General features: G+C 41.0%; 1 long non-coding RNA gene across 1 annotated transcript; it reads left to right on the top strand.

The window, feature by feature from the left end:
- The first annotated feature begins 577 nt into the window (after positions 1 to 577).
- Positions 578 to 25,843, top strand: LOC118502174. Its single transcript, XR_004904870.1, has 5 exons — positions 578 to 699; positions 5,707 to 5,713; positions 8,569 to 8,573; positions 22,742 to 22,748; positions 25,833 to 25,843. It is a non-coding gene; the product is annotated as an uncharacterized LOC118502174 (long non-coding RNA).
- Positions 25,844 to 26,319: the final 476 nt, after the last annotated feature.

The raw sequence follows: 26,319 nt of genomic DNA, 5'->3' as shown, positions 1-26,319 counted from the left end.
CTGGGAGTGGGTCTCTTTGCATATATCTTGTTTGGGACTCTTTATGCTTCCCGGACTTGCATGTCTATTTCCTTCGCCAACTTAGGCAAGTGTTCTTTCATTATTTCTAAAAACACATTTCCAATTTCTTGCTTTCTCTTCTCCTTCTGGCACCTCTATGGTGCAAATGTTGGACCTCTTGGAATTGTCCCAGAGGCTGCTTATACTATCCTCATTTTTTTTTGGATTCTTGTTGTTCTGATTGGTTGTTTTTCTCTTCTTATGTTCCATATCATTGATTTGATTCTTGGTTTCATCTACTCTACTGCTGTTTCCCTGTAAATTGTTCTTCATTTCAATTAGTATCCTTGGTTCCTGACTGGATCTTTTTTATGCTGCTGAGGTCCTCAGTAAGTTCCTTGAGCATCCTTACAATTGGTATTTTGAACTCTGCATCTGAGAGATTGCTTATCTCCATTCAGTTTAGTTCTTTTTCTGGAGTTTTGATCTGTTCTTTCATTTGGGCCATGTTTCTTTGTCTCCTCATTTTGGCAGCCTCCCTGTGTTTGTTTCCATGTATTAGATAGAGTAGCTTTGACTCCATGTCTTGGTAGTGTGGCCTAATGTAGTAGATGTCCTGTGGCATCCAGTGGCACAGCCTCCCTATCACCCAAGGTGGATACTGAAGGTATGCTCTTTGTGTGGGGCTGAGTACACCTTGTACTTGAGCCTTGGTTGCTGTTTGCAGATCAATGGGAGGGATTTACCCAGGCCAGTCAGCTGCAATGATTGGTTGTGACAACTTACTACCAACTTCCACCCTCTGTAGAGGTTCAGCTGCATAGGAGCAGGGTGGTGGTCCTCTGATGTGATCTGTAGCTGTCTCCTGAGTCTGCAGGCTGTGGGATTTCCCAGGTGGTGCAGGCCAAGGTCAGCCCCCTCCTGTGTTCTGCCTGGGGTCACCCTGCCTGACCTATAAAGCAATCTGAGATGTCTGCTACTTGTGCTGGGCTTGGAGATTCCCAGGCAAAGCCAAGCTGTGAATCTAGGCTGGCTGCTGCAAGTGCTGGGCCTGGGGCTCACCAAGGCCAGCTGTTGCTTTTTTGAGAGGTTTTAGGGAGTTGTGAAGCATGATCCAAGATCACCCATTCATGTGGAAAAGTAGCTTGGGTGGGCCCCTAAGTTGGGTGGGGCAAAGTTTCTGGGTATCTCCAGGGTAGGGCAAACAGTGTTAGCCAAGTTGATTCAGTCTCAGATGTGGCACCAGACCCTCAGCTCTGTGGCTCTGCTGGGGGAGGGTTTATAAAAGGGACAATGACCTTTGCTCGCCTTGATGCCAGACATTTCAGTTTTTCCCAACATGCCACTGGTGCCTTTCAAGCTGCTACCCCAGTGCTGGAGCTCAGAGGGAGTGAGTCTGAGTAGGTGAGTCCATGTGTGGGTTCTTTAAGAGGAACTCTTTCAGGCTCCAGCAGTTTTTCCCACTGACTCAATCCCCACTGGTTTTTGCAGCCAGAAGTTGTGGGAACTTATCTTCCTGGTGTTGGAACCCTGGGCTGTGGGGCCTGTTGTGGGTATGGGACTCCTTGCTCCCAAGATATCCCTCCTGAATTTTTATCCACCAAACATAGGTGAGGGACCAACTCCTTCCACGTCTCTGCCCCTCCTACCAGTCTGCATGGATGTGGTTTCTTTAGTTCCATAGTTGGCAGACTCCTGTTCAATTCAACTTGTGACATTTCTGAGTGATGGTTGCTTTATATTTTGGTTGTAATTTTGATGTGGTTGTGTGAAGAAGTGAGCCCTGTCTGCCTGTGCTGCCATCTTGACTAGAAGTCAGCCCTTGATTTTATTAGTTGCAATTTTATTTGCCAAAATGAACTATCAGAATTGGAAATTAAGAAAATAATTGCATTCACAATTGCTTCAAAAAGAATAAAATATTTAGAAACAAATGTAACTGAGGATGTAAAAGACCTGTACTCAGAAAATTATATGACACTGAAGAAAGAAACTGATGAAGATACAAACAAGTGGAAGCACATACTGTGTTCGTAAATAGGAAGAATTAATGTTATTAAAATGTCCATACTACCCAAAGCAATCTATAGATTTAGTGAAATTCCTATCAAGATACCAATGATGTATCTCACAGAAATAGAACAAATATTTCAAAAATTTATGTGGAACCATAAAAGACCATGAATAGCAACACTGATCTTGAGAAAGAAGAACTAAGTTGGAGGAATCATGCTACCTGATATCAAACTATACTATAAGGCCACAGTGATCAAAACAGCATTGTACTGGCGTAAGAACAGACACATAAATCAATGGAACAGAGAAAAGAGCTCAGAAATAAACCCACATCTTCATAGTAATTAATATTTGACAGAGGAAGTAAGCACATACAATGGGCTAAAGATAGTTTATGCAATAAATGGTGTTGGGAAAACTGCACAGATACATGAAGAAAAAATGAAACTAGACCTCCTTCTTACACCACACACAAGAATAAATTAAAAATGGATTAAAAAATTAAATATTAGACCCAAAAGCTTAAGAATTCTAGAATAAAACAGGCAGTAAAATCTTGGATATTGTTCATAGAAACATTTTTTTCTGATATATGATAAGGTCTGTCCAGAAATATCCAGCCCTATAATATGAAAAATAGAGACATTTATTGAAGCAGATACAAGAAAATTGCACATAGGACAATGATGCCCCAGCCTCCTTCAAAGTTATGACCTTCTTGAGGAAATCTGGTTCACTGGTAGCAGTTTGAATCAAGTCATTAGCAATTGCAGCACAATGTTCCTTCTGCTCTGGTAGCAGAAGCTGTGGAGTGAATTTTGTCATGACACATTTCATGCCAACATCCCGTGTCAAAATCTTGGACACAGTAGTTTCTGGAATGCCCAGATCAGCTTCTAGTTCTCCCACTGTCAGTCGCCAATCTTTGTCGATGGCAGCCCGTACACATTCAACATTCTCAGGTGTTCTGCTTGTTGCAGGCCTTCCAGAACATGGGTCACTTACAATGGATTCTTGACCACATTTGCAGCATTTGTGCCACACTTTTTCCCCCGACGGCACTCATTTCATTGTCCCTGAGAGCCTTCTGAGTCATCTGAATAGTTTCCATGGAGGAATCTTCCAATTTAACACAAAATTTGGTGCAGATTCGTTGCTCTACTTGCTCAGTCATTTTGAATGCAATGGACACCCAGTACACACGCTCACCTCAACAACGTCTACTGCCCCCACTGACTAGTACAGTGAAGTTGTCATTATTCACGCATGTGCGTTCCAATCCACTCTCCTTGGCTGCCAGGTTGACATTGATGTCACTCATTATATTAACAATGGCTGGACTTTTTCCAAACAGACCTTGTATCTCCTCAGGCAAAGGTAACAGAAGAAAAAAATAAACAAATGGGACTGCATCAAACTAGAAAGTTTTTGCGTAGCAAAGGAAACCATCAACAAAATAAAAAAAAAAAAACAGCCCTGGCTGGCGTAGCTCAGTGGATTGAGCACGGGCTGGGAACCAAAGTGTCCCAGGTTCGATTCCCAGCCAGGGTACATTCCTGGGTTGCAGGCCATAACCCCCAGCAACCGCACATTGATGTTTCTCTCTCTCTCTCTCTCTCTCTCTCTCTCTCTCTCTCTCTCTCTCTCTCTCTCCCTCCCTCTCTCTCTCACTCTCCCTCCCTTCCCTCTCTAAAAAAAAATAAATAAAATCTTTAAAAAAAAAAAAAAAACACTGAATGGGAGAACACATTCGCTAATACATCTGAGAAGGGCTTAATATCCAAATTTTATAAAGAACTTATAAAACTCAACACCAAAAGAACAATCAAATTTAAAAAATGGGCAAAGCACCTAAATAGACACTTCTCAAAAGAGGACATACAGATGGCCAATAGACATATGAAAAGGTGCTCAACGTCACTAATCATCAGAGAAATGCAAATTAAAACCACAATGAGCTATCACCTCACACTTGTCAGAATGGCTGTCACCAATAAACCAGCAAACAACAAGTGCTGGTGAGGATGTGGAGAAAAGGGAACTCTTCTGCACTGCTGGTGGGAATGCAGACTGGGGCAGCCACTGTGGAAAGCAATATGGAGTTCCCTCAAAAAATTAAAAATGGAACTGCCTTATGACCCAGCAATTCCACTTCTGGGAATTTATCTGAAGCAACCTGAGACTTTAATTTGAAAGATATAAGCACACCTACGTTTATTGCAGCGTTATTTACAATAGCAAGGTTTGGAAGCAGCCCAAGTGTCCATCAGTGAATGAGTGGATAAAACAATGGTGGTACATTTACACAATGGAATGCTAGTCAGCCATAAAAAAATAGAAAATTTTACCCTTTGTGACAACATGGATGAACATGGAGAACATTACGCTAAGTGAAATAAGCCAGTCAGGGAAAGACAAATACATGCTTTCACTCATGCGTGGAATCTAATGAACAAACTGAACTAACAAGCAAAATAGAGACAGACTCATAGGTAGAGAGCAGGCTGACAGCTCTCAAGTGGGGTGTTGGAAGGTGGATGGATTGAACAAAAAAGGTAAAGGACTCAGGGACATGGACAACAGTGTGGTGACTGCAGGGAGGAGAGGAGATGGGTAGAGGAAAAAGAAGGTATAAGGGGGATAAATGGTAATGGAAAAAAATACAAGAAAAAAAAAGAAATCCCTTGATTTCAAACAATCTAAGGCGTTAATAATAACAGGTGCAGATTTTTAGTTAACGATTTAAGAGTTGATGCTAAATTACCCTTTAATCTAAAGTATTCATATAGCAAAAATAAATGTTAAGGTAAAATTTGTATGCCATTTTTATCTCGGGGATTCTACTTACACATAACCTTGAATTTTGCCACAGTTCTTTTTTTGAATATAAAATACTTAAAATTAGAATACATATCTGTGAGCATCTGTTTCAGGTGTATTTCTGGGAACAGTTCCACTGTCCTCAAGTAACCAGAGGTGGGTAACAGTTTCTGACAAGAGCTGAAGGGAACAGGATTAAACAAGAATTAGAGCAATTATATTTTCTTTATCTAAAAACTTCAAGTCTTTGGAACGCTGCTTGGTTTCTATTTTGAGGCACACTACCCACATATCCTAACGACAGGATTTTTGCATAATTTTGCTGTTCCTCTTTTTATCTCTGTTTGGGTGTATTTATTATTTCATCTGTGATGATGCAGAGCTCATTAAAAGGTCCATTTATATTCTTGTTATCTGCATGGGGATCTAACTGGTTTTTCTCTGACTGTTTATAGAAACCTTACTATAATATTCAGATTCGCTGGCAACAGGCCTCTCCAACACCCTATACATTTCATTCCCCCCTGTGGCTATATTTATGGGCGTCTATGTGGTTTTCTCAAGGCTAATAAAGACAGTTGAGAAGGATGGGTCATGGATTTATCCATCCATGGAATTGTTGCACTTTCAGGAGGGAGGTTCATCTCCTGTTCTTCCCACCCCCCCACAATTTAATTAAAACAACAACAAAAAAAGCGTTAGTCCAAATGAGTGACAGTTGGCAGATCTGCCTCATCCAACTGGAGGGCCTCCAGAGTTTCCGATGCTTGGAGATGGACAAGTAATTACCTCCCGTCTGTGACTGTTTTCTACCCAGCTAAGCCCAGTGTTTATTGTAAACTATCTGCCATTAAAAGCTGTAAGAGCAAGCCTTGTGGTCCCACACCATAAATTTGACTCGCACTGTTTTCTTTTTAAATTTACCTTCATGTTTTATTACATTCTTTGAAACGTTTCATTTTAAAAGAAGATAATGGAAGAATGAAGACTGAACAAAATCTACATTCACACTTGAAAAAAGATATGCTCAGCGTATGGATTTTCACATGCCCGGGCAGCCGTGATGGCCCTGCCTGGACATCGGCCGCCTCTGTGGAACGAACCATTAGGTGCAGTTGCTACAAGTGTATCACTAGTGAAATGATCCAGAAAATAGCCTAAAAATTAAAGTTTACCCAGGTCACATAACCAGTGGTTCTCAAGCTTTTTTTTTTTAATCTAAGGACACAAAAATTTTTATATTCTTAAAATTTAGAAGATCTCAAAGAGCCTTTGTGTGGATTATACCAATATTTAGTGGAAAAGAAGAGAGAACTGAGACCTTTTGAAAATATTTGTTTAAAAACAATTTTAAAGCCCTATTACATGTTAACATAACATTTTAAAAGGAAAATAATTTTTAAAAAACAAAAATGTTTCATTAGAAGAGAAGAATTATTTTACTTCTGTGTGACTTAATGGAAGGTGGATGGACTCTCATGTCTGCTCCTTCATTCACTATGTTGCGGTAGGTTGCTCTGCTGGAAGGAGATGAAGGAAAGCTGGCTCCACACAGGTAGGTAGTTGGGAAACAGAGGGTTTCAATAGTCTTTTCAAACAGCTGTGGATGTTCCTCTTTGCCCAAGTCCAGACTCAACACAAGTGGTGGTTCCCTAAAGGTTGGTTGCAATGAGGAATCTGAAACCTTGTCAGGAGGCCTTTTTTTAAACTAACAGATTTTACTTTTTGGAGCTATTTTAGGTTTACAAAAATTGAGCAGTTAGTACAGAGAGTTCCCATATATCCTTTCCCCAATATTAAAATCTTGCATTAGTGTGGCACATTTGTTATAACCGATGAGCCAATATCCATACATGATTATGTCCATTAGGTCCATTGTTTTCATTAGGGCTCACTCTTTGTGATGTGTAGCTCTGTGGGTTTAGACATATGAATATCACTTATCCATCATGCCAGGACCATACAGAATAGTTTCATTGCCTTGAAAACCTTTGTATTCCACCTATTCATCCCTTCTCCTCTTCCCCTGAACCTCTGGAATCATCCATCTTCTTACTGTCTCTAAAGGACTGCCTTCTACAGATTATCTTATACATGGAGTCATACAGTATCTACCCCCCTTTTTAGCCTGGCTTCTTTCACTAAGCACTACATACTTAATGTTCCTTTGCATCTTTTCATAGTTTGATAGCTCATTTCTTTTGATGGCTGAATAATATTCCATTGATGAATTTGTTATCTATTTCCTTTTGAGAGACATTTTAGTTGCTTCCAGTTTTTGGAAATTATGAGTAAAGTTGCTATAAACATTTGTGTTCAGGTTTTTGCGTAGACATAAGTTTCCAACTCATTTGGATGAATACCAAGGACTGTGATTACAGAACCCTCTGGTAAGATTATGTTTAGCTTTGTAAGAAAACTGCAAGACTACATTCCAAAGTGGCTGTACCATTTTACATTCCCACCAGCAATGAATGAAACTTATAATTGTTCCACATCCTCACCAGTGTTTGGTATTATCAGGTGTGTGTGTTTTTAATTTTAACCATTCTGATAGGTATATATAGCAGTTTCTCATTTTTGTTTTAGTTAATAATTTCCTAATGACAATTGATGTTGAGCATCTTTCCATATGCTGATTTGCTGTGTATCTTTTTTGGTGAAGTGTCTGTTGAGACCTTTTGACCATTTTTAAATTGGGTTGTTTATGATTGTTGAGTTTGGAGGGTTCTTTGTATATTTTGGATAACAGTCCTCTAGCAGATATGTGCTTTGCTGTTTTTCTCCCAGCCTGTGACAGCTACTGAAACATACGGAATCATTAGGAAATAAAGTCTTTTGTCCCTTAACATCTTGACCCCTATTGACATGAGTACAGCAGGTCCTCCAATAACATCATTTTGTTAAAATCCTAATGAGGGGGGAAAAGATCAATTCCTGGCAGGGACCTCTGTCTGTGTGGAGTCGGCACGTTCTCCCTATGTCCGTGTGGGTTATCTCCAGCCTCTCCAGTTTCCTTCCACATCTCAAAGGTGTTCACATCAGGTTAAATGGGCTTGTCTGACTCATCCAGTCTGAGTGAGCGTGGGGGTGTGAGTGTGCCCTGCAGTGGAAGGGCGTTCTGTCCAGGGTGTGCCCTGAGCTGCCTGTAGGCTCCAGCCACCCGCCACACAAAACTGCAATAAGAGGGCTGAAAAATCATTATCTCACTTAAAAAATATTTTATTTATTTACTTTTAGAGAGGGGGAGGGAGAGAAACACCCATGGTTGCCTCTTGAACGCCCCCAACTAGGACCTGACCCCACAACCCAGGCATGTGCCTTGACTGAGAATTGAACCTGTGACCTTTCACTCTGCAGGCCGGTGCTCAATCCACTGAGCCACACCAGCCAGGGCCTCGCTTGTTTTTTTATAATCTTTCTTAAATGTATGTACAAGTACAGTTCACATTTACTTCCATGTTTAATATTAGAAGTGTTTTGAATCTTTGTTTAGTAGTTTGATGATTTTTATTTTTTTTGGCCAGAAATATATGTAGGAACTTAATTCTTGTTTATATCTATTAGCCTATCTATTGGTTTCCTTATACATTGTTTTGCTTAAAGCTGCCAATTCCAAGAACCTATATCAACGACATTCAGTGAGGACTCACTGTACATAGTTGTCCTTAGGCTTCACCTCCTTCTTGGGCCCAAGGAGAAACCAACCAGATGGTCTTGAAGGTTTTAAAGTAGTTGTGGCTGCTCTGATCAGGAGCAGAAGTGTCAGGCACTTCCATGGCACCGTGAAGCCTTGTTACCTGGCCACTTCCTTTCCCAGCCTTAGGTGAGGCCAGATCAGCCATCCAGCTCCTAACAGCCAGGTTGTTTTGGGTAACCTGGATATTACCAGTCTCCTGGGCTTTGGTACCCACGTTGCATTGCTAGTTCCTGCATTTCCCCATTGTTTTGGATGGATCCTTTCACTTGGCTAAGGTTTTCCAACTATGGGCACAGCTCTCCTGCTGCTGTCCTCCTTTGATGCTTCTTCCCAATTACAGCTCCACATCCCCCTCTATTCAGGGATTTTATCACCTGCCTGGACTTGGACTGGACTTGTCCCACCCAGTTCCCTGCCTTTTCCCTCTCCCCCTGGCTTCCTCCCTGCCACCTTGCTTCCCTGGACAGGATGTCCTTGCTCCACAGTAGAATCGAACTCTGGAAAGAGTTACTTGGAAAGGACATGTCTCTATTCCAGTGATGCCATTGCCCAAAAATGTATGTGTAACTCTTCTTAAGGCCTGTATCACATTATTTTTAACATCTTCAATGACTATATTCCTGGAATTGACTTTTTTTTTCAAATGGCCAAACATTATTCAAGGTCATGCACAATAATGAGAACTATGATCAAACATGATACCACTATTTGTGATGCTAAAGCAGTAAGATTGATTTTCTTTTGTAATTTGTAATCTGGGCTCCAAAAGAAATTCCACTAGATTGTCAGCATGAGGGCTGGGGCTGTGTTATTTCTGCTCTTCACGTTATGCCCAGCTTGGGATACGGTAGGTACTTAATAAATATTTGTTGAATGCCTGAGTAGGAGGGCTTCCAAGAGAGTCTGGAGCAGAGCATGAGCATTGGGACAAGCAGGTGACTTCTCAAGGTGGCGGGCGTTCGAGGACCCCACTGGCTGAGAACAGAAATCCTGATGTGCATGTTCCTCTCCCTCATTCCTTTATAATCATGTGGAGAGATGACGAGTTGCAAGCCCAGAGAGTTAGTAACAATTAAATCAGGAATGTAAACCTTGGGATCATCCACATGTTGGAGCCATGTGTGCAGATGTTGTCCCCCAGGGAGCTGCTGAAGGGGCCGATGGTCAGTACGTGTCTAAGTCTTTCCATTATAAATCATTATTACCAGAAATTTTAAAGAAATGTTTTCAAGTACAGCTCAGTGCTTTAGATAGACTTGCTTTTCTCTTCATGTGGTAGAGTCACATCTGGACATTAGTTAGATATATTTCATCTAAAAATAGCTTTTATCCATTTACTGTCACTTGAGGAGAGATTTTTTTTTAAGGCAGACTCCACTTATAATTCTCTGCAGTCTTCCATGGCTCATTGCCATGTAATATAAAAAAAACAAAGATATCAGGTTGTGTGTATGTGTGTGTGTGTGTAGGGAAATACAATGAAGTAATTATTTTTATAGACTGAAAAAAAAAAATAAGGCAACTGCCTTGTCACTCCCCTTTTCTTCATTTTTTTCTTTAGAGTTGTCACTGATCTTCCCAGTTATGTTGTCAAGTCCTAAACTCAGCATCAGTGTGAACGCCGTTAGACTTGTCTTAGTAATGACTTCAGGGCCACAGTATGAATTTGGGTGGGTTTTTTTTGTTTTGTTTTTTTGGTTTTTTGGTCTCCTTTCAGACTCTCTTCTTTTCATTATCATTGATTATATCCTCTCATCTATCTACCATTTGGGGTTTAGAAAGAAAGGAGAGAGATGGGAAAGGAATCCAGAGTAAGAGGTGGAGGGAAACACAGAAGCAGGATTAAAGCAGCAGGCTCAGGGAATCTTCGGAGCAGCGGGCACACATTTAGAGGTAGAAACTGGAATTAAATCTGACTCAAGAGAAATCAGCATGCTGCTGCTTCTACCTAAGGCACTGACATTAATTTCAGTAAATCTGAGTTGGCTCTAGAAGAGACTGATTATAAATAAGGAAGCACTTACAAGTCAATCCCAATTTCACATCTGTCAAGGACCTTAGTAGTTCTAGAAATGTTTATTTTCAGGGACAGGATTTGGGCCTTTCTTGCCTTGTGACACTTGTCCTAGCTCCCTAAGAGAACTCTGGCTTTTGCCCTTTGTCTCTAAAGGCACATCCTCCCCTTCAACACCCCCAACCCTCCATTTATCAAGGGGACCTTTGTTATCAGTGTGATGGAGATGATTTGTTTTCCTTTTCAACCCAAGTTCCAACTGGAGTTAATGGGTCTGACTTGTCATCGTTATGTGTTGTCACACACATGTCCCTTGGTGTGGAGCCTGTGCTTGGAGGTCCTTTCCACGCAGTGGGGAAAGGTTTGCGTGACTCCATCCGCATCCTCTACCTTTCTCATTTGTGACCTTCTGTGGGGTGTGTAAAATGTGAAACAGCAGGGAGGTATTAGGGCTATAGCCTGGGCTATGGATTGAGCAGTATTGGCTGAGCCGTATGGCAATTCCAGCCAGGACCTTGATATCATCAGTGCTGCGCTTTAAGCAAGTGTGCTAATAGCTCCTCTGCCCATCGAGATGAGCTTCAACACATCTGCTTAGAAGATTCTCTTCCAATCCATTAACACAGGGGCCTTCCAATTCCTGAGCATATCCAGCCTGTAAAAACATTTGCAACATCAACCCCAAGATTGGATCAGTTGAACCATTTTAATTTTGTGAAAAATTTGTACAGGTTTTTCTTCAGCTACATCTTGGCATAAATGAAACAATGAACTTAATGCTTTAAGAGGAGACTATCATTTGAGTTTAGTTATTCGCAACCTTTACTTTCAACTATAAGAATTTAACAGATATATGAGTATCATGGGTGGAATGAAATTAATTTCTACCACCCACAATAGTTCATTAGCAAAATAAGGAAAGTATTTAATGGATTTGTGCTCGGTGTGCCTAAAATTATTTCACCATAACAAAAGGTCTTGAACGACTAAAAAAAGTATAATGACAATTAAATTGCCTATCTGAACAGGTATTACTGTATAGAAGGAAAACAGTCTTAAAATAGCTTACTGTAGAGCTGAAAAGATGGAGAAACCCATAAGGGAAGCATGAAGGTGTTGCAAATGGACTGAAAATCTTTTTAAAAATACCAACACAGTACTTGTTCTTTGCTTGCACAGAGTCCCAGATTTTCATGATCTTTCACGATTCCATTTCATTTTTGTGGGGGTGTGACTTGCTTCGGTTAGATTCTTAAGCAAGCTCTATTTCTCTGCTCTGAAAGGTAAACCTTCAATCTTCCCTGATGTACAGTAAAGATTTGCATTCCTCATGTTTTAAGGATACAATTAAGAATTTGACACTCTATGGAAAAAGGCCAACAGGGCAGAAAGACAGCTGGAGGGTTGGGTGAACAAACTTTGCCCAGGCCCTTACATAATGTCACAGCTCAAAGGGATTTTAGCAGCCCATCCAATCCAATACCCTCTTTTACAGATGAAAACAGTGAAGCAGAGAGAGGGTAAGTGGTTTGCTCCAGGGCACACAGCCATTAGTGACCCAGTAAGAAGAGAAGGCAGACCAGTGCCTTCCCTTAATTGCTTGTTAAAGGCTTGCCAGGACTTCAGTGTGAATCCATGTTTATAGCTTTATTAATGCATCTAATTGAAAGAAGTAAAATTTCTTTTACATGTCCTCTAATGGAGACTTTTCACAGATAACATTTCAGTTCTGTGTCCTTTGCTGTACATCCTGAGCCAGGGTAGCATGGTTGGAAGAGGTTCCCTTGCAGCCCCCAGCAGCAGCCTGTGGGTACCCAGCAGCCTTTGCTTTGTTTGGTCCTGGAATGGTGGCCCTCCTCAGAGTGAGGATGCTCTGGAAACCTCCTGGTCCCATGAGGCTTGTTTGTCTGTCTTACCTCCTGCTCCTCTTGGCTCTGAGAGGAAAAAACAAGGAATGAAACCCAAATTTCTTTTCCATTACTTGGTAACCTAGTGTCAAGACAACTGTTTTACTTTTCTGGTTTTCCAGCTCCTTGTGTTTCTATGGCCTGAACTTAACTAATCATTAAAAAATATTTTTTACCTTCTGGAAGATCAAGAGAAGAGTAGGTGTGATATCTAGAATCCAGTGTGTGTCCTGACCTTTTGCTCTAATAGTTCAGTGCTTAACGCTGTGCTGGGAATTTGTTGTATGGGTGGAGGGATTAGAAAACAAAACAAAATAGACACCAGGGTCTTCATGCTCAAAGAATTTTTAGTCTGGAGAAACAAAATAAACATAACAGAAACAACTAGAAATTATAGGTAGGTAGCTGATCGTATAAGGACCATTATGGCTGGCCCTAGGAATTTTGTAATGTTCAGTCTCTTCTTTCCTCCTGTCTACAGCGGTGCCTTCCTCCCTCACCCACAGGAGCTGGAACCAGGAGGCAAGTGAGGTGCTTGCCCTAGGTGCACACATTCATGGGCACCCCAAAGTCAGTAAGCAAGATTACTATTTTAATGCAGTATTTAAAAAAAATCTAAATTAATGCAAAAAGTCCACAATAAGCAAAATACTAAGTACTTTAGAGGATCAGTATTACTGATTTTTTCCTTTTGCCTCAGGCTCTAATATGGCTCACCCTGACATTCAGTTAATATCCAGAAATAAAGCAGTGTGTGTGCATGCATGCATGTGTGTGTGTGTGTGTGTGTGTGTCTGAGAGAGAGAGAGAGATCATAAAGCTGGAAAAAACCTTTGTTCCAAAGAGTTTGTCCAATCAATTTTATAGGAGAGGACACTGAGAAATGTTTGGTCTCAAATCAGTTACAGACATCTTTCAAAATACTGAAGTTCAGGTCTCTTGACCACCAGTCCTATGAGACTTATACAGTGGTGGCTTCCAAGGCACAGGGAAGTCACCTCTCCCAAAAGGAGGCAAGCTCAATGATTTGGTCAGATTAGTCCAATTTATTGGGCCATAGTTTTTAAAACAGTTAAAAGTTCCAGAGCACATGCATAATCTCTTTGGATACTGTACCTGTAAGATTCCAGAAAAATAAAGCATGGCCTAGAGACCTGGCCACCATCTCCTGTTGGGTCCTAGTGTTTCCAGGAGGCTAAGGAGGGGGAGGTGGGGAGGGTGTACTCTCATGATTTTCCCAATGCCATGGCTAGGAGACCCTCCTGGCTTTGGCCATGGGGAAAATACTCTGTTGCTTGTGTACCCCTACCTTGTTGTCTGGCTCTGCTCTCTGGTGACTTTTCTGGGTTGGCTTTTCCTCACATTGGCATAGTTTGACCTGAGGTTTGACTTTGTGCTTTCAGTGACTTAGGCCAGTGCACCAGAGTTTGACAACAGGATTTGGGGCCAAAGTGCCAGCTAGATTAAGGGTCCTTCAGCCTCCCTTTATCCTCAGTGAGTGTGGATTCCCTTATCACCTTGTAGGAAGGGATGAATGATGAAGGGAAAAAAGGTTTGGGTGTTCATGGTCTCTAACCCAATTCTGTACCCATCATATATTTCTCCATCTACAAATAACTATCAATATCCCATTTTGACAAGACTTACAATACAGTTCAGCTAAGTGGTGATGGTAAAAATCTGTTTTTCCTTTTCCTTCCCAATGCAAGTCTAGGGGGACAAAGATCATCCTGTGTGCACACAGGGGTTCTGAACACAGCAAGAATTCTGAATAGGCAAAGGACAGCTGTGGCCTGAGGTTGTTCCAGATCCAGCTCTTTCTTTGTCCTCCATGGATTTTGGCTAAGCCCTAGGTCCCATGGACACTGGGGATTGAGTCTGAGAAGTCCGGGATCGACTTCCGGCCAAGATGGAGGCATAGGTGGACGCACCGTACCTCCATGCACAACCAAGATTGGAACAACAACAATTTGGAGGCAGAATAACACCTAGAACTGACAGAGAATTTATCTGAATGGAAGTCAGACAGCCAAGAAGTTGAAGTAGACCCGTTCATCCAGAGTGGTAGGAGGGGCAGAGATGACTAGCCAGGTGCTGCAGGTCCCGGTGTGGAGAGCAGAGAGAGTTGGGTGCATAAGGCAACCAGGGGCACGTGGGGCATCTGGGGTACACAAGATCGCAGCGAGTGGACCCTGAGTATGCAGGCAGTGGCTGGCAGACCCAGTGAGGTGGTGATTGTGGAGCAGGGCAGAGCATGCAATCCAGTATCCCAGAGAAGGGACTGAGATCCCACGGACAGTGGAGCTACCGCCATTGTTCCCTCCCAACCCTGCCCCCACATACAACGTCACAACCCAGCAACTGGGGTGCCCAGCCCTGGTGAGCACCTAAGGCTCCACCCCTCACTGTAACAGGAGCAACCAGACCAAAAAAAAAAAAAAGAGAGAGAGAGAGAGAAAGAGAGAGAGAGAGATGGCTCAAACAGAAGAGCAAATCAATGCCCTAGGACTCATCCTTTTAAGCAACCAAGAGATAGCCAATCTATCAGATGCATAGTTCAAAACACTGGTGATCAGAAAGCTCACAGAATTTGTTGATTTGGGGTGCAAATTAGATGAACAAATGCAGGTTACCATAAAAGAAATGAAGGAAAATGCACAAGAAACCACTAGTGATGGGAAGGAAACTGGGACTCAAAACAATAGAGTGGACCAGAAGGAAGAAAGAAACAACCAAACAGGAAAGAATGGATAAATAAGAATTCAAAAAAAACGAGGAAAAGCTTAGGAACCTCCAGGACATCTTTAAATGTTACAACATCTGAATTATAGGGGTACCAGAAGGGGAAGAGCAAGAGCAACAGATTGAACACGTATTTGAACAAATAATAAAGCAGAACTTCCCCATTCTGGCAAGGGAAATAGACTTCCAGGAAGTCCAGGAAACTCAGAGAGTCAAAGAAGTTGGACCCAAGGAGGAACACACCAAGGCACATCATAATTACATTAGCCAAGTTAAAAATGAAGGAGAGAATCCTAGAAGCAGCAAGAGATAAGGGGACAGTCACCTACAAAGGAGTTCCCATCAGACTGTCAGCTGACTTCTCAAAAGAGACCTTACAGGCAAGAAGGGGCTGGAAAGAAGTATTCCAAGTCATGAAAGACAAGGACCTATATCCCAGATTGCTCTATCCAGCAAAGCTTTCATTTAGAATGGCAGAGCAGATAAAGTGCTTCCCAGATAAGGTCAAGTTAAAGGAGTTCATCATCACCAAGCCCTTATTATATGAAATGTTAAAGGGACTTATCTAAGAAAAGAAGATTAAAAAAAACATGTATAGTAAAATGACAGCAAACTCACAATTATTAACAACCACACCTAAAGCAAAACCAAAAGAAACTAAGCAAACAACTAGAACAGGAACAGAACCACAGAAATGGAGACCACATGGAGGGTTAGCAACAGGGGAGTGGGAGGAGGAGAGAGGGGGAAAAGGTACAGAGAATAAGTAGCATAGATTGTAGGTTGAAAATAGGGGGAGGGTAAGAATAGTATGAGAAATATAGAAGCTAAAGAACTTATAAGTATGACACATGGACATGAACTAAAGGAGGGGATGTGGGTTGGAGAGGGTGTACAGGGTGGAGGGGAGTGAAGGGGGAAATGGGACAACTATAATAGCATAATCAATAAAATATATTAAAAAAAAGAAGAAGTCAGGGATTAGTTCTAACTAAGGTGATCTTCTCATCCCAAATTGCTTGCGACTGAATGTCCCAAGTCCCTGGAAACCCCTCACTCCTGAGCAAACTGGCACAGTTGGTCAGCTTCACCACAGTGATCTCTAGAGTCACAGTAAATGTGGAACATTTGACCTTTTCTCAGGAATAGGAGGGCACCACAAGTGTGTGGATTGAATGGGCACATGAACTAGCTTTTCAAGTTGGGTGCAGGAATCCCCCAATAAAACGTACCCTTTAGCTTCTGGTAAGAATCAAATCTCTTGGCTAGAGCCTATGCAAAAGGCTGCATTTCCAAAGTGGTAAGAGTTTATTACTACCATGGCCCTTGGGCACCAGCCTGAGGTATCTAATGAGGACCCTTGGGTAACAGGCAAGCACTGATGCTGGCAACAGGCAGACTGTCAAGTCCTGGGCCTTTCATTCCTACTGCCATTGGAATCAGGGCAGAGGGAATAAAGGCAGGAGCTACAGTACCCAAAACTCCAGGGACAGGGCTTCCAGGATGATACACCCTTCTGTAAGGGCAACCACAGAGTACCTTCACAGTCATCAGACCAAACTTGTCCTTGGTGCTCAGCCTGTCTTTAAGGACAGGGCTGATGTAGATGTGTGAACCTGTCGGCAGCTGTGTGGCGTCTCACCTAGATGGGTGTGGACAGGAAGGCAAGAGAGGGAATGAGCATTGGCAAGCCCACCAGTCATTCTTCCCCCTGGTTTCCTCCCCCTCTCCTCTCCCTTCACTCCCTGGATCAAAATATAGAGAACCCTTATGGTAGGAATCAGAACTGTGAAGTCTCAGATCAAGCCAGAAATGACAGTGGAGTAAATATCTGGGTAGCAAAAGGGGTCTGGTGCCCAGCAGCTCAATGCACAGAATCTCCCCAGGAGATTTCACTGAGCCAGTTGACTCAGGGTATCTTAAAGGTACCCCTTATCCTCCAACAGTAACTTCTGTCACACTGGACTGGAAAAAGCTGCAGAAGTTCCTAAGAGATCACAAGCTATGGAAGGATTTGATAAGACTACATGGTTACAAAATGAGTAACATGCAAGGATAGGTGAGATTTAGATAGAAAGATTGGGGGTGAGGAGACGAAGAGGTGAGGGGTAGTCTAAGGCTGCAACCAGCTGGGATCAGAGAGCTAAAGAAGAGCCAGCACTGAAGCAGATAACACTGTGTAATTTGTTTACTGCTTTGTAGTTATTAGTGTATACGTCTGATTGTGTCTCATTCCCCTTCCACTCAATTCCTCCCCTGTCAAATTACAAAATCCATAAAGACAGAGCTATGTCTTATTTAACTCTTTATCCATATAAGCTTTAATTTCACATGTATTCAGGAAAAAATTCTGATAAAAATTAAAGGGAAATTTAAACACTGATTTATTAAAGTTTAGCTAACAAATCTTGGGAGAAGAATGGCCACCATATATGTGAAATCAAACCTAGTGGAGCTAACTGACATCCACAGCTGGAGCACGAAACATCAGAGTGCCCAGAATAGAATTATGGATCATTTTTATATACATTTTCCATTTTCTTTTCAATTAGAGTTGACATTCAATATTATATTGGTTTCAGGTGTACAGCATAGTGGTTAGACATTTATGTAGCTTATGAAGTGATCCCCCCAATAACTCTAGTGCACACCTGACACCACCATAGTTATTACAATATTATTGAATATATTCCCTATGCTGTATTTTGCATCCTCAAGACTTTCAATAACTGCCAACTTGTACTTTTTAATCCCGTCACGTTTCTTACCCACTCCCAAACCTCTTCCCATCTGGAAAACATCAATTTGTTCCCTGTATCTATGAGTTTGTTATTGTTTTGTAAATTCATTTATTTTGTTTTTTAGATTCCATTTATAAGTGAAATCATGTGGTATTTGTCTTTCTCTGCCTGACTTATTTCACTTAGCATAACACCTTCTAGGTTCATCCATGTTGTTGCAAAAGGCAAGATCTCATTCTTTTTTTTTTTTTTTTGGCTGAGTAATATTTTCTTCTATGTATGTACCACTTCTTTATCCTTTTGTCTATTGATGGGCACTTAGGTTGCTTCCATATCTTGGCTATTGTAAATAACACTGCAATGAACATGGCTTGCATATATCTTTTAGAATTAGTGTTTTGGATTTCTTTGGATAAATACCCAGGAATGGAATTGCTGAGTCATAAGGTAGTTCTATTTTTAGTTTTTTTGAGGGAATTCCATACTATTTTCCATGATGGCTGCACCAATTTACATTCCCACCAACAGTGCACCAGGATTCCCTTTTCTTTGCATCCTCACCAACACTTGTTTGTTGATTTATTGATGATAGCCATTCTAACAGATTTGAGGTGATATCTGGTTGTGGTTTTAATTTGTATTTTCTTGATGAAGAGGGGTGTTGAGTATCTTTTGGTATGTCTCTTGATCATTCGTACATCCTCTTTGGAGAAATGTCTACTTAGGTCCTCTGTCCATTTTTTAAATAAAATCATTTGTTTTTGTACGTGTGTGTTAAGTTGTCTGAGTTACTTATTTGTTTTGGATGGTAAACCTTGTCAGATGTATAGTTGGCAAATATCTTTTCCCATGCAGTAGGTTGTCTTTTTGTTTTATGGATGGTTTTTTTTTGCTGTGCAAAACATTTTAGTTTGATGTAGTCCAATGTTTACCTTTTTTCTTTAGTTTCCCTTACCCGTGAAGACATATTCAAAAAGTTATTATTAAGAGTGATGTAAAAGTTTACTGACTATCTTTTCTTCTAGGATTTTTATGGTTTTGAGTTGTACCTTTATATCTCTAATCAATTTTGAGCTTATTCTTGTATATGGTGTAAGAAAGTCATCTAGTTTCATTTTTTTTACATGTATGAGAGTATCTGTCCAGTTTTCCTAATACCATTTGTTAAAGAGTCTGTCTTTACCTCATTGTATATTCTTGTCTCCTTTGTCATAGATTAATTGATCACAGAGGTGTGAGTTTATTTCTCAGCTCTCTATTCTATTCCATTGACCGATATGTTTGTTTTTATATTAGTACCATGCTGTCTTGATTACTATAGCCTTGTAGTGTAGTATGATATCAGGTAACGTGGTATCTCCAACTTTGTTCTTTCTCAAGATTGCCATGGCTGTTTGTGGTCTTTTGTGGTTCCACATACATTTTAGGATTATTGTCCTAGTTCTGTGAAAAATGCCATTGGTATTTTATAGGGATTGAACTGAACCTTTAGATTGCTTTGGGTAGTATGGACATTTCAATGATATTAATTCTTCCTATCCATGAACACGGTATATTCTTCCATTTATTTGTATCTTCTTCAATTTCTTTCTTCAGTGTCTTATAGTTTTCTGAGTACAGGTCTTTTACTTTCTTGGTTAAATTTATTCCTAGGCATTTTATTCTTTTTGATGCAATTATAAATGGGATCATTAATTTCTCTTTATGATAGTTTGTTATTGGTGTATAAAAGTGCAACTAATTTCTGAATATTAATTTTATATCCTGCTTTGCTGAGCTCATTTATTAGTTCTAATAGTTTTTTGATGAAATCTGTAGGGTTCTCTCTATATAGTACCATGTCATCCACAAATAATTAGAGTTGTGCTTCTACTTTTAAAATTTGGATATGTTTATTTCTTTTTCTTGTTTCATTGCTCTGGCTAGGGCTTTCAGTACTATGTTGAAAGAATGTGGTGACAGTGGACACCATTGCCTTGTTCCTGATCTTAAAAAGCATTCAGCTTTTCACCATTGAGCATGATGTTAGCTGCGAGTTTGTCACATGTGGCCTTTATTTTGTTAAGGCGTGTTCCCTCTGTCCCCAGTTTGCTGAGAGTTTTTATCATAAATGGATGTTGGATTTTGTCAAATGCCCTTTCTGTACCTATTAATATAGTCATATAATTTTATCCTTCATTTTTTAGGTGTATCACATTAATTGATTTGCAGATATATACCAAACTTGCACAACAGGAATTAATCCCACTTGATCATAGTGTATGATATCTTTAATGTTTTGCTGAATTTGGCTTGCTAATATTTTGTTGAAGATTTTTGTTCCTTAGGGATATTGGCCTATAATTTTTTTTTTTGTAATGTGTTTACCTGGTTTTGGTATTAGGGTAATGCTAGCCTTGCAAAAACAAGTTAGGGATCCTCCTCTTCAATTTTTTGGAATAGTTTGAGAAGACTGGGTATTAACTCTTCCTTTAATATTTGGGAAAATTCACCTGTGAAGCCATCTGGCCCAGGATTTTTATTTGTTGGGTGTTTTTTGCTTACTAAATCAGTTTTGTTAGCAGTTATCAGTCTGTTCAGATTTTCTTTCCTTTCCTGGTTCAATCTTGGGAGACTGTATGTTTCTAGGAAGTTACTAATTTCTTCTAGGTTGTCCAATTCATTGGTATATGATTGTTCATAGTATTTTCTTATGATCTTTTGTATTTCTGGGGTATGGATTGTCATTTCTCCCCTCTCTTTTTTTCTTGATAAGTTTGGCTAAAGGTTTATCAATTTTTTTTTAAAAGAACCAGCTCTTGGATTTAATGATGTTTTCTACTATTTTTGTAGACTCTGTTTTGTTTATTTCTTCTCTGATCTCTTTATTTCCTTTCTTCTACTTGCTTTGGGCTTTGTTCTTTTTCTATTTCCTTTTAGTATAAGCATAGATTGTTTATTTGAACTTTTTCTTGTTTCTTTAAGTAGGCCTGTATTGCTATAAATTTTCCTCTTAGAACAGCTTTGGTTGTGTCCTGTAGGTTTGGGTTGTTGTGTTTTCATTTTCACTTGTCTTATGCTATCTTTTGATTGTCCATGATGGTTGCTCTATAATTCAGTTACAATTTTAATGTGGGTTTGAGGATAGACAAACATAGTTTTTACTTACTCTGCCACTGTGACTGAAAGATCAGCCTTTTTTATAATACATTTAATCCAAATTATTAAAACTCTAAAACTTAAATATAAAAAGTACAAGGACTTCATCAAGATCATATACATCTTTTCTATTAATACTTTCTCTCTTTAAAAATAGTCCATAAAATCAGAATGTAAATCATGTAAATTAGAATGACCATTTTGGATAAATTAGAAGGGCTTTGTATTTACAATCTCTCAGTATTATGCAGGCTGGTTCTGATGAGGGATAGTTGATCTTTGCTGCCAGTGAGCTGCTGACTGCTGGCTGAAGCATGTATTGATGGTATATCATGACTCCTGAGCTTATGCATATCTTCCTTTTCTCTTTGGTTTGTCTTTTTAAATTCTTTTTCTACCTTCTATTCCTGTGTATTTCCCTTTTTGTTGTCCTGTATATATTAAAGAGACTAATTGCCCACATGCCCACTTCCTTCTAGGTGCAACTGTCCCTGCTCACAGCCCTGACTGCCCTTTTTCTACCACCTCACTCCCCTACCTCAACTGCTGCTGGTTCCCATTCTTCCATTTTGTTGGAGTCAGTGAAAGTAAGAGGGCCTAGAGCCCTCTTACTGGAGCATGTCTAAGTAGATTTTTTCTTGCAGTCAAAGTCACCTTAAGCCCCTTCCTCCTCCTTCCTCTGTTGTCAGTACCCAGAGGAATCCTCAGCTTCCATGGTGTCACCCAGGACATCAAAAGGGATACCACCAACCTAAATGCTATGAAGCATCAGAATTTTTAGAACTGTGTTGACAGTTGGTTTAATTTTCTGCTCTTTATTGGAATGATTCAGCATCTTGTGGACGAAGCTCTTGGGCTACATTTAATCTCCTTGTTAAGGCCATTAAATGAATTTTGTCATGCAAGACAAGAAGGATTCACACTGATATTGCCACTAAGCCCTGCCTACTTGGTAGGTTTAGCTGGATATAGGTGGTCAGGGATTTCTTTCTTTTATTATTTTTAAGAATGGCAAACATTTTAAATTGGGAAATAAAGTAGACTTTATCTTCCTGAAAGGAATGACTGTCGAACAGCAAAAGCTTTTTCTATCTCCAGAAGGGAATTGTGGCAAAAGAATAGAAGCTTTACAGGGAATTACTGGCATTATCGAAAGCTTTTCAAAATAGACCTGAAATGAATAGTTGTGTGCTGGTTTTATTACTGCTTTGCGAGTTTACACTTTGTTTTTGTATGGTATTTTTCTCCCTGCTATGAGATGGTTGCTAGGACATGAGAGCAAATAACCTTTATTGTGTTGAATTTGGGACTAAACATAATTATCTTATAATTTGGGTTCATAGTGCCATTTTTTGACAGTTATATTATGAGCTTTTTGAGGAAAATTGAGCCCACATGCTGTAAGCTGCTTCCTATTCAGTTATCCTTCAAGTTACAATGTTTCTGCTCTCCCTTCCCCCATTCCTTTGCACTGGGCAGCCTCTGGACCAGATGTTGCTGGAGGCAAACCAGATGATCCAGGACGGGCACCGCTAAGCTCCAGCACTGTCTCCTCTGAAAAGATCCTTGTTCCCAGGCAGCATGTTTTTCTGTATGACTCCATGGACATGAGACTCAAGGGCTGCTGCAGTTCTCTCAACAGAGGAAAAGGGTGAGTAAACAGAAGTTTTGTAAATGGAGTCAATATTTCTAGCAAACTCCATGAGCATTTCAGAGGAGCTTCGTCTTCATTTCCGGTCTTTAGTATGCAGCACCTCTTGCCTAATCTATACCATAACTTTTCCGTTAGGGAAGGTAATGAACTGTCAGTAACTCTGAAGTGCACCACAGGAGCACATTGCTCATAGAAATTTTTTTTTTAAGTGATAGTGATTGTTTTCTGTTCCTGCCTATTGCCCTAGCAGAAATTTGGGTTCCTCTAGAAGCAGTCCTTAAAATAAAGGTTGAAGTTCAAATGGTTTATTAGGGAGGTAATGCCAGAAAGTACCAGGAGGGGAATGCAAAGTGACACAAGGAAGGGAAGAAAGTCAGTAAAAGACATGCCATAGAGTAGGTTACTACCTTGGTAGGTGAGAGGGGCTCAGTCCTGCTGGGGATTTCTGGGAGACAGTGATTGAGACATGCCTTGGATATACCTCGCCCAAGGGTTAGGAAGATAGGATATTTATACATCAGTTTCTTCAGCCATAGGTCAATGGCTGCCTCCAGTGAGGGAGTGGGTGTTAATTTCCCAGCACTTCTACCTTCTACATGGGCAGGGGCTACTGCAATCCAAGAAAGCTCTTGGACTCTGAGTGCTGGTGGTTGGAAGCCAAGTGTGGATGGTGAAAATGTAAATGGCCATGGGCAGGACACCAACACATCTGCTGCACTTCTCTTCTTGGAGTGTGTGAGAGGAGGCAGGCTCTCCCTCGCTCCTGAAAGTCACTAAAGCCATGACCATTGGTAAGTGCCTTCTATATGCATTTCCTACAAACCAGAAAGGTTTTTGCAGACTCATTAACAGGAAAGTGAAGTATTTCTCTCAAAACATTTTCTTCATATAGAAATACTACAAAGGGAACCAGTGGCCCAGTTCCTAACATAGCATTACAGAGGGACCTTGGTGATGAGGAGAATTAAGCTCATGGAGTCTCTGTTGTACACAGATGCCACAAAGAGTAGAGCTGAACTTCCCTTGAGAGGCATGTTGATGGATTTTGGCAAAATGGAATCCAGAGCAGTTCTATGCCAAGTCTGCCTAAGGGGTGGCATGTACCCGTATCTGGTTCATTGACCATTTCTATGGTTCCTAATTCTAGTCTCTGGTATGTAAATTGTGAGGTTTGAGAGCTAGAGAAAACTTTAAAGATTATCTAGCCAACCTATTTTCCTGATAAGGACACTGCATTCCAGTGTGGTTAAGTCACTTGCCCAGAGTCAAACAGCTGGTGAAGAGCTGGGCTGAGGGGAGGGAGCCAGTCTTTCCCCACTTCGCTGTGAAGCTAATAAGTTAACACAGCAGGATTTCTCATTGGATTCAGTGGAAGTAAATGTTCAGTTCCACGAAGTTTTTTTTTTGTTTTTGTTTTTTGTTTTTAGATATCTGCTCAAGACAGTGCAAGTCATTACGGGGGTTTGAAGAATAAGTATCCTCATCCTAGCTTGTAGCAATACAGTTGTGGAGAAATAACTACACGGCCTAGCAGAAGAGCTTTATTTTATGTGGGTCCATATGACTAATTGAGGCACTCGCTCTACAACTCATGTTCTGATGAGCCTACCGCTACCAGCAAGAAATCCAGCCTTCCGAATCTGTGCTGGGACATGGGGCTCTAGGGGAGGCAGGAGAGAGAGAAGCTGGCATCCATGTAGAGCAAGAAAAGGCAGCAAACCCCTGTAATTCTCAGCTCCCCTTGCTTAAGACGACTGTGAGGATTGGGGCCGGTTGCCTGGAAGAAGATGCCCTGCCACCTGCACCCACTTCTTGATGGCACAGACTTGAGCAGGTACCCAATCCTTCTAAGATTCAATCTCTCTAATTCTGATAATGCTGGAAATAACAGCATCTACAGTGTTGGATGACATAAAGACTAAATGAGCTCGTGCAAGTCATATTGTCAGTACTCAATAAATCATTGTTGTCATTATTTTTCCCAGTTGCTACCCTCTGTCCCAGTCCTACACACCTCCCCATTTCTCCATCTTTTTTGCACAGGTCTGCCACCATCACTCCCCACCCCGTCCCCCCGCCCAAACTCACCTCTCACTAAAAATTTTCTCTCCCTGTTCTCATGTGCTGTCTGCTAAGGCTTTTTGCTTCTTGCTTCCCAGCCCTCTTCTCATCCTGTTTCCATTCTCTGCTCTCTGGTCTTTATTCCCTTTATGCTTTTGATTCATCCTCTTTTCTTATAATTTGTGCCCTTCAATTTCCCTATGTTTCACTAGGGCCTGGACCTAGTAACTTGATTCTAATGAATATGATGAAAATGATGGGACATCACTTCTGAGCTTAAGTTAAAAAGACTGTAGCTTCCATCTAGGGTGTTCTCTGGCCAGGAGGAAGCCAACTACCATGTTGTGAAACACCCTATTGAGAGGCCCACATAGCAAGAAAGTGAGGTCTCCAGCCAACAGCCGCATAAGCGATCCTCCCCTGGCTGAGCCTTGAGACGGCTGCAGTCCCTCTGACGCTGGATCAGAGCCTGTGAGATACCTCAAGCCTGAAGCTCAGATGCTCCTGGACACCTGACCCACAGAAACTGTAAGACGATCTCTATTCGTTGTCATAAGCAGCTATATTTTGGGGTTATTTGTTATGCAGCAGTGTTAAGAATGCAGAGTTGTTTTATATAGACCACCATTCAGAAATGGTTGTCTTTGATGACCTTGAGCAAATTCCCACCCTTCTTTGGGTCTGTCCCTCCTCATCCTTGAGACTTGGGGGTTACAGTCTAGGGTCCCAAGTCTCCTGTCCCTGGGAACGCTGTCTGTAATGCTACAGCCGGGTCCATCTGCACCACTGTTCAGCAGAGGAAGCCCAGCTTAGACCTGCGCATCTTCGGATTTTAAGCTCCACATCTTTATACTTGCCTCATATTTTTCATCCCTATTATCTGAAGTCTGTTTCTAATTTCTGACAGAATTGCAGTGGCCTATTGTGTGCCTTGCTCTGCATGACATGCCAATTTCATTTTGAAGTCATGGCTATTGTCTTTTTCTCTGCTAATCTCTCTTGTTTTTGTGAGATTCCAATAGAACGTGTGAACACAGAGAGTTGCCCTTGTGCCTGATCTTGGCACTGTGTGGCCCCCCAGACGGGTAGATGATAGACAGACAGCCTGTTGGCCACCAGGGCATCTTTTCTTGCTTAAAAATTTGCTTTTTAGATTGCAGCTCCCTTCCAACTCAAGCAAAGACTGGAACATATTAAATAAAAGCAGAGCTGAAATTGGATGGAATGTCTCAGCCACTTAGATTCAGACCTCTCTTTCAGAGGGAGCACGTGGGGCAGAGGTTTGGATGCACCCGATGTATAATGTAGGGCAAGAAGACTTCCTTCCGTACCTTTCTCACACCACTCAAGTTTTAAGTGGGGTGACATATTTTTTCTTAAGCAGGACCTGTAACCCAGGATCCATCACTTATGTATGGTGTCCATGGAAACCAAGCAATGGTATGGGATCCCTTCTCACTGGGGAATTCCTTTTATGGCTCATTTCCGAAACCAGCATGGCCAGTACACAAGTCTGCAGTTTCCCA

The sequence above is a fragment of the Phyllostomus discolor genome, chromosome 8 (assembly GCF_004126475.2).
Source record: "Phyllostomus discolor isolate MPI-MPIP mPhyDis1 chromosome 8, mPhyDis1.pri.v3, whole genome shotgun sequence".
NCBI classification, from domain to species: Eukaryota; Metazoa; Chordata; class Mammalia; order Chiroptera; family Phyllostomidae; genus Phyllostomus; species Phyllostomus discolor.
The sequence above is the reverse complement of the archived record's forward strand: the minus strand, read 5'-3'. Positions and strand labels throughout refer to the sequence as shown.